The sequence below is a fragment of the Octodon degus genome, unplaced genomic scaffold (genome assembly GCF_000260255.1).
Source record: "Octodon degus isolate 3935 unplaced genomic scaffold, OctDeg1.0 scaffold00215, whole genome shotgun sequence".
NCBI classification, from domain to species: Eukaryota; Metazoa; Chordata; class Mammalia; order Rodentia; family Octodontidae; genus Octodon; species Octodon degus.
Genome location: NW_004524791.1, coordinates 2,635,105 through 2,643,033, shown reverse-complemented (window position 1 = coordinate 2,643,033; position 7,929 = coordinate 2,635,105). Strand labels below are relative to the sequence as shown.

General features: G+C 45.8%; 1 protein-coding gene and 1 pseudogene across 2 annotated transcripts in view; one reads left to right on the top strand and one right to left on the bottom strand.

Moving 5' to 3' along the window:
* Positions 1 to 7,929, top strand: part of LOC111813708 — a 97,405-nt pseudogene that overhangs the window by 8,440 nt on the left and 81,036 nt on the right.
* Positions 1 to 7,929, bottom strand: part of Ankrd11 (ankyrin repeat domain 11) — a 181,956-nt gene that overhangs the window by 94,340 nt on the left and 79,687 nt on the right. The window lies entirely within an intron of this gene.

The window sequence follows — 7,929 nt, the reverse complement described above, 5'->3', positions numbered from 1 at the left end:
AAAGTGGGGGGAGAGAGAGAGAGAGAGAGAGAGAGAGAGAGAGAAACTGGTGGGATGTAAGATTCTCTAGAAAATCCAGAAGCTCCCTCCACCTGTAACTTCTAGCTGCTCTGGGACAACAGCAGGCCCTGCACCTTGCTTTGGAGGAGGTATGGCCCACACAGTCCTTCCACACAGTAGAGGATAGGCTCTAACACAGTGCAGGCTGATTTCTGTGGGAGTCCAAGCCTTGGAGAACTCCTGCTGCTTAATGTGTCTATGGCAGAAGATGAACTCACTAGGAAGGAAAAACAGGAGGCTGAACCTCCCAGGGGTGGTCAGCAGGTAAAAAGTCAGAAAGGGCAAAAGGCAAGAACCTGAACCCAACTACACAGGCACTGGACTCTCACCGCCTACCGCCCTTCCACATGAATCCAAGGGCCCCTCCACTTGGGAGCTTTCCACAAGAATCAACCTTAGCTCCTAAGGTCAACTCTCCCAACACAGCAACTGGGAAGATTTACAGCAGCTCTCACCCTCCACGCCCCTCAGGAAAGAGAATGCTAAAACTTGTGCCAAGCCCAGGTTCCCATCTTGGGGGAGAAAGCACAGAAGGAACGACCTGGCACACCTGTAGGACGCTCCTGCAGAGCCAGTTCTCAACCACACCCAGACAACCGCACTGGTGCCACCCACTAAGTCCAGATCCCAAACAGGCAGCATATGGAAACATAAGGGCAAGTGCACCTCAGGAAGAAGCTAGTCTTGTCCAGAAGGAGGGAACTTCCCCCTGCTGTGCAGGTAGCCACTTGCTCTGAGATTATTCCAAGCCAGTAATACTACAATGTAAGTCAAATAGTCACCTAGGTATCAAAATAGAACTGAAATCCAGAACACAACACCTACCTGCATACACTACTGGGAGGGGAGGGGAATGGGGACTGCGATTAACACATAGTATGTTATTGTACAAATTCCCTATGATGATTGTGATCATCAAATATGTACTATCTATAAATATATTAATAAATAAACAACAGAGACAAAGAGCCCCCAGAATCTCCACAGCTCCACACCGAGAGGGTCCTTTTCTCTTGGATGGAAGGATGCTTGGGGCAAAACACATGCTAGCCATGTGCCTGTCCCTGAGCCACATTCCAGTTCAGAAGGGTGCCCAAGAATCAATAACATACCAGACTAGTGAGCCCAATCAAGGAGCTGTAGGAGGAAAGAGGAAAGATACTCAGGGCATGAACTTCGCCTTACTTTTGTCTCAAGCAGGTGGCCAATGGTCCTGCTGCATACTCATAACAACCTATATTTATTTCCCCAGCAAAAGTCAAGCTGAACAGATGACCCATGGATTGTCAAACCATGCTACGCACAAGAACATGTGAGAGAACATACTAAGAAGGGGCTTTATGCAGCAGTCTGGAGAGAGAAAACTTTCTAAGCTGCTAAACTTCCCACTAAGAGTTCATGTCTAAATGCCCCAAAATTAACATGCTGAAACATGGCCCATCTTAGGGTGGTACTACAAGGTCTACAGCGGCCCACAGGGAAAGTAGCACAGACTCTTTCTGTTTCCACCTCTGCCTGGTGGGGACACCACATTTTTCTCCAAGGATGCCTAAACAAGGCCCCATTTGCACTTGGGGGCTCCTGATCTAGACTTCCCAGCTTCCAGGTCTAGGTAACCTCAGGTAATTTACTACAGCAGCACAAACAGACTAAGATGCAAGAAACGTTTTCCCTGTGAAGGACCACAGACAAAAAGGGAGTTAACGATTCCCCACCAGAGACACTATGTGTACTGCGTATCTGCCTGGTACACAGTCATCTGGATTATTGACTGTGCCACTACTGTTTCACAAGATGATGTCTGAAACTGTTCCGATGTTCAATGGCAGAACTTACGAGCCTTAGTCTGTGGTCTGCCAGCTCAAGGTGAAGATGCAGTGCTCCCATCCAGGACCCACACAGGGAAAGAGGAGCTCATGTGCTTTGAGCTCCCCTGTCCCCAGCCTGTTATGTAGTGACATCAAAATAAAAGCTCTTCCACAGACAGAACAAGATACTTTAAAAAAGGACAAGATGTTTCACTTCTGGGCAAATGCATTCTTCACATCAGGACCAGACCAAAAACCTCAGAAAAAGTAGAAAACAGAAATCTGTATGATCAAGAAACTGGTATTAATCTGCAGTATGGACCATGTAATGATAAGGAAGATTGTGTCCTTTAACCAAAAAACAAACAAACAAACAAACAAAAACTTGACAAAGTAAATACAGAAAAGGCAAACTGGTATTTTTCTCCAAATTTTAAGGTGAAGCTGGACTTTACCCAAACAGTGGAGGAGCCACCAAAACCAAAGGCTAGCAGTTCCACTTCTGTAATGCCACATGTTAGCAACCGTGAACCTGGTCATAAAAGATATCCTGACACCACTGACTCTAGACCTAGAGAATGGCCTTTTGATGAAGATCAGCACAAATTACCCAAGTCTGATTTTTTTTCCTGTCAAGAGGGATTAAAAGCCATGAAACAAACTGAAAATGGACTTTTTTTCATGGCAAAGGGGCATCCGTCAGATTACCAGTTACAGAAACAATTATTTTTTGCCTCACTGATTTTACTATACCCTACACATTCAAAGGGTTTGGACACTTGTTGCCCAGGCTGAAAAAGGGTGGTGTGGCTGTGTTTATGCATATACACTTTTTGTGTCAAAAAGACACTCAGAATAAAAATGGGGCTGTCGAGATAGCTCAACGCACTAAGCGCCTGCTTAGGCAAGCACAGGGACTGGGGCTCCATCCCCAGCAGATATGCCCTGCTGGCCCCACCCCCAGGTACAGTGAGTGAACTGGCCACCGAGACCAAGCATGGTGGTACACACCTGTAATCCCAGCACCGGGGAGGCTGAAAACAGGAGAATCACTATGAGTTTGAGCTGAATAGTGAGACCCTGTACCAAATACATAAAATTAAAAAAAAAAAAGTCGGGGGGGAGGGGCAGTTGGCAGAAGGCCCATTTGTCTGTCTTCCAGTTTATCCTGCTGCTTAGTCCACAACACAGCACCTCCCTCCACAGGAAGTCAATGCACTGAGGAAGAGAAAACAAAGCTGAAAGCACCCAACACTATTTCCAATTCTGCCAACCATTAAGCCATAAATAAACTGCAAAGTTTAAGTCTTTCCCATGTTTTCTAAACAGACCACTGTACTCTATGGGAAATCACCCAGATGCTTTGTACACATCCCTAACATGAGTACTTTAAATCTTCTAAGATTCATTCAATGTACCTTTTCAGAAACTTTCTGGAAACTTGTTTCCAGAAGGTTCCAAGAAATTCCCACTCTCTGTGGTAAAGAGCAAGCTTTGCAAATGCCTGAATCTACAGCCTGCACGACAGGGATAAAGAGCTCTGATCTGCCTCACTCACCACGTCAAAACAGGTGTGACATGCCACTTCTGAGATGCTCCGCCGAACTGTGGAGCTTTGTGGAAGCCCTGCTAGGGTCACCCTCCAAGGTACAACAAACTTTCACCCACTTGCAAGATAAGAAAAGGCCTACTGGCCATGAGCTCCTCAGCCCACTGGAAGTGGGAATGGCAGAGGGCAGGACTGTACCAGGTGGGCACCCGTTCTGCTGAGAGCACCAGGACAGTGGCTGTCCTTGGCAGTCACAATTCTGTGTTTTTTTATTTTGCTCAAACACTTTCAAAGACTTGTAGGTACAATCCCTTGCCCACACTCTTTGTCAAAAATCCCTCTGGCACAGTCTTCATGACTGCTAACAGAAAGCATAAGTGGCAAGACCACACAGGCCTGTGCCTGCTTCAGCTCTGCTGCTGGGCCTCGGGGGTGCAGAGCAAGGGCCGCAGCAGGAACAATCCCACGGGCTGGGTCTCAAAAGGTCCCAAGCATCTGATTCACTCTGACGAAATGGTCCAATTCTCATCTGCTATCTGCTCCATGTCAACCCCAAAATCTTTACAACAAATCACAGAGGGCTGAGTTGTAATATTTGAACCCGCTTTATTCAAGGATAAAACAGTTCTATCTTCTTTCAATTAACTTTAAAAAGTTAAGGAAAAATGGTTGGGGTGTGGTTCACTGGCAGAGGACTGCTTGTCTGGCATATATGAACCTCTCTGGTTCAAGCTGCAGGACAGCACAAACAGGGTACACAAACACTCTGTCCACAAAGTGAGGGTAAAGGACAATTAGTAGTTTTGTCAAATTAAAATAATAGCGTTTCAGATCAACATTTTATCTAATTTTATTTTATTTTATTTGGTGGAACCGGGGATTGAACTCAGGCCCTTGCGCTTGCCAGGAAAGCGCTTATTCCACTGAGCTATCCCCCTGGCCCCCTTTATCTAACTTTAAAGTAGGTCAAAAAATAAGGGAACCAAAAAAACTTTGAAAAGGAACCTACTGCACAACGTGTTCTATTAATATGACTCAAAACGACCCCTTGTCAACAATCACTCTTACACTTAGTAATGAAGCTAAACAATGAGCCCAGCATTCCCTTTCTGTGGCAATGCAACCAGATGTGCAAAATCAGACAGAGATGTAGGAAACCTGCCAGAGCTCTTCCCTGGTATTCGTTTCTGACTATGGGAGAACTTGAATATGTGCCCCCAAAACACTCCCCAGCAGCAGGCCTCCTGTGGCTATGACTCAGAAAGTAAAAGGCACACTCCACCCAGCCAGATCTCTGAGGAAACACACTGCTACAGTTCCCCTGCAAGGACAGCTGCAACTCAGGGGCAAACATGATTCAGGGTTGCTACCACAGCTCAGGGGCCTTTCATCCCGAAAGATGCCAGTAGAGGGCTATTTCAAAAAGAAGCACATAAGCAGAGATGAAGTCACAACCCTTCATTTGCTAATTTAACCCTTACCTTCCAGTAGGTGAGAAAGACTCCTGTAGAAGGCACTACATTTTTACGGAAAACAATAGCTGCTAACTATTCAGATCAAATCTTGCCAACACCATGGAATCTCTTAAGCAACATCTTCATAAAATGGGAGCTGAAAACTCAGTACCATGCCTGCCATAGCTATGCACAAGTGGACTTTCCTCCTGGTGAGCTCATTACCCTGCCAACACAGGTCAAGGGACACTAAGGGATCCATGAGAGAGCTGGGGGCACACATGCATGTGCACACAAGTATGCTGTGTGAGCACTGAGGCTACCTCGGCCAAGCCAAGACTGTCTCAGATATTCCTAGAAGGAAGAGGACTGTCTGCCCTCAGATACAAGAAGTCGTCATCCTACCCAGAGCCACAGACAGGGTCAGGCACAGAGGTCCCACTCCTGCCGCAGAATGATGAAGAAATGAGATAGCAGGGTCAACTGAGGAGCACTGCCCAGCAAGTAAAAACACAGTAAGACCCTCTGAGGCGTGGCACCAAGTGAACAACAAAGGGACCTTAAAGGGGGCCCAGAAGTGCTCCATTCACATGAAGGGCAGGGCCAGGTGCATGTACTTACGTATAAAACACAAGTTCAGGTTTTATGTTCTATACTGGTGAGAAATTTCTGGAAGACTGCACCCATATATGTTAAGATCTTTTAAAGTGTTTTTTAGCCAAGTGTGGTGGCACCTGCCTGTAATCCCAGCTCGTGGAAGGCTAAGGCAGAAAGATCACCAGGAATTCAAGGCCAGCCTGTACTATACAGCAAAGCCCTGAAATCAGTCAATCAATCAATCAATCAATCAATCTGTTAAATATTTTAGGTTTACAAAAAAGCTGCAATGTAGTTCAGTCCCACTACACCTTACCCTAATGCTAACATACACACAACCACAGTAAATTTCCTACACACAACCACAGTAAATTTCCTAACTCCAAAAAGCAGCATGGACACCAGCCTATGAGTGCCCCTAACCTGATGCCCATGCAGTCACCTCCTCCAGTCCAGAGTTGCAGCTGCAAGGGTGTCCTCCCTTCTCCTGTGAATCAGACTACTTTTAATGTTATGAAATAAAACTATATTTTTAAAATCTGCATAAAACCGGGTGTGGTGTCACATATCTGTAACCCTAGCACTTGGGAGGCTGAGGTAGGAGGAGCATCGATTTGAGGCCAGCCTGAATTACAGAGACCTTATCTACAAAAACAAAACTACACAAAGCAGAATGGTAGCAGCTTCTGCTACAGCTTGCAACTCAAACAGGAAGAACATACAGGAAAGTCACAAGATCATTACGAAGTCTGAGAGTCTGTGTTTGCCACAGGCTGTAGAGACGGCAGGGCTAAGAGAACTAAACAAAGTAAGAGCCCTGGAGCATGTGGAGGGTCCCCTACAGGACAACACCACAAACTTGTCCTGGCTCATTGTTCTAGCCAGATCCTGAAACACACAATGGGTGCAAGAATTAGGATCATTTGCCCAAGCTGGGCCCCACTATATCCTCCAAATCTTAAAAGCAAGAGCTGAAAGGAGCAAACTGAATCCAAGGAACTGTCCAGATCCCAGAACAAAGCACCAGAAATATTATACAAAACTACCCAGCCAACAACAAAGTAAAATTGACAATGTTTAGCACTAGATGAAATATTACTAGGCATACTATCAAACACACCAAATCAAATCTATCTTATGGTGCTAGATTACAACCAAAGTATTTTTAAAAGGGTTGGCGAGATAGCTCAGTATACTAAGCACCTGCTTAGGCAAGCACAGGGACTAGGGTTCGATCCCCAGCACCACATGCAGTGCCAGCTCTGCCCCCCAAGGCATGCTAGGCCAGCCACTGAGTCCAAGCATGGTGGTGCATGCCTGTAATCCCAACACTGGGGAGGCTGAAAACAGGAGGATCACTACGAGTCCAAGCTGTGTACGAGACCCTCTACCAAATACATTTAAAAGAGAGAGAGAGGGCCAGGGATGTGGCTTGGTGGAATAAGTGCTTCCTGGCAAGTGCAAGGGCCTGAGTTTGATCCCTGGATTGGGGGTGGGGGGTGGGAGAGAGAGAGAGAGACAGACAGACAGACAGACAGACAGACAGAGAAAGAGACAGAGAGACAGGAAGAGAGAATGAGAAAGAAAAAGAAAAAGAAAAACAGCTGTGAGGATCGGGGGATATAGCTCAGTGGCACAAGCACCTGTCTGGCAAGCGCAAGTTCAATTCCTGGCACCAAAAAAAGACAGCAGTGAGCCCACATGCACACAATTCAACATCAGACTTTGTGGGGGCCAGCTAGGAAGATGAAGCCCAATCTACATCTTCTGTGTACTGATGGGATAAACAGAAACCCACAGCATGGCCAGGGGGGCAGAGACCAGGGAGAAACAACAACAAGGGTAATGACAGGACCCCTGGGAAGCAAAGTGGGGGGCGCAGGGGGGCATGTCTGTGAAGTCCTGGAGAAGAAGAATGAGAAAATCTTCCTCAAGCAAATGCAATGGGAATGCTTCCCAATCCTGCAAATAAAATAAAAACTCCCTATCTTGAATTTTATTGTCTTATATATTCATTTTATTATTGTTGTTTTAGTTTTATGAGATAGGTTCTCAGTATGTATTCTAAGCTGGCCTTAAAATTACAGTGATCCACCTGCCTCAGCCTCCTGAGTGCTGGGATTACAAGCATGCACCACCACACCTGGTTCCTCATTTAATGGACTGAGTTCCATTCCAGGGACCTGGTTGTTAAAGTGAACCCACTGCTAAATAAGGAACTGTACACAGCATGTATGTTAAAATATGCAGAACAAAGAAATAATCAAAGGAACCTCCAACTTGATGTCTTTGCTTTTATTTGCCTAACTCTTGCATGCAGTGCTGTACTATAATAGAACTGTATAGAGTACAGTTCAGTGTATAGTACAATCAGAAAAAACTATAGTTCTGTACCAAGATGCAAGGGGTGGGGGGAGATTGGGGCTGAACTGTTAAAAAAAAAAAAAAAAGAGGGCCAGCC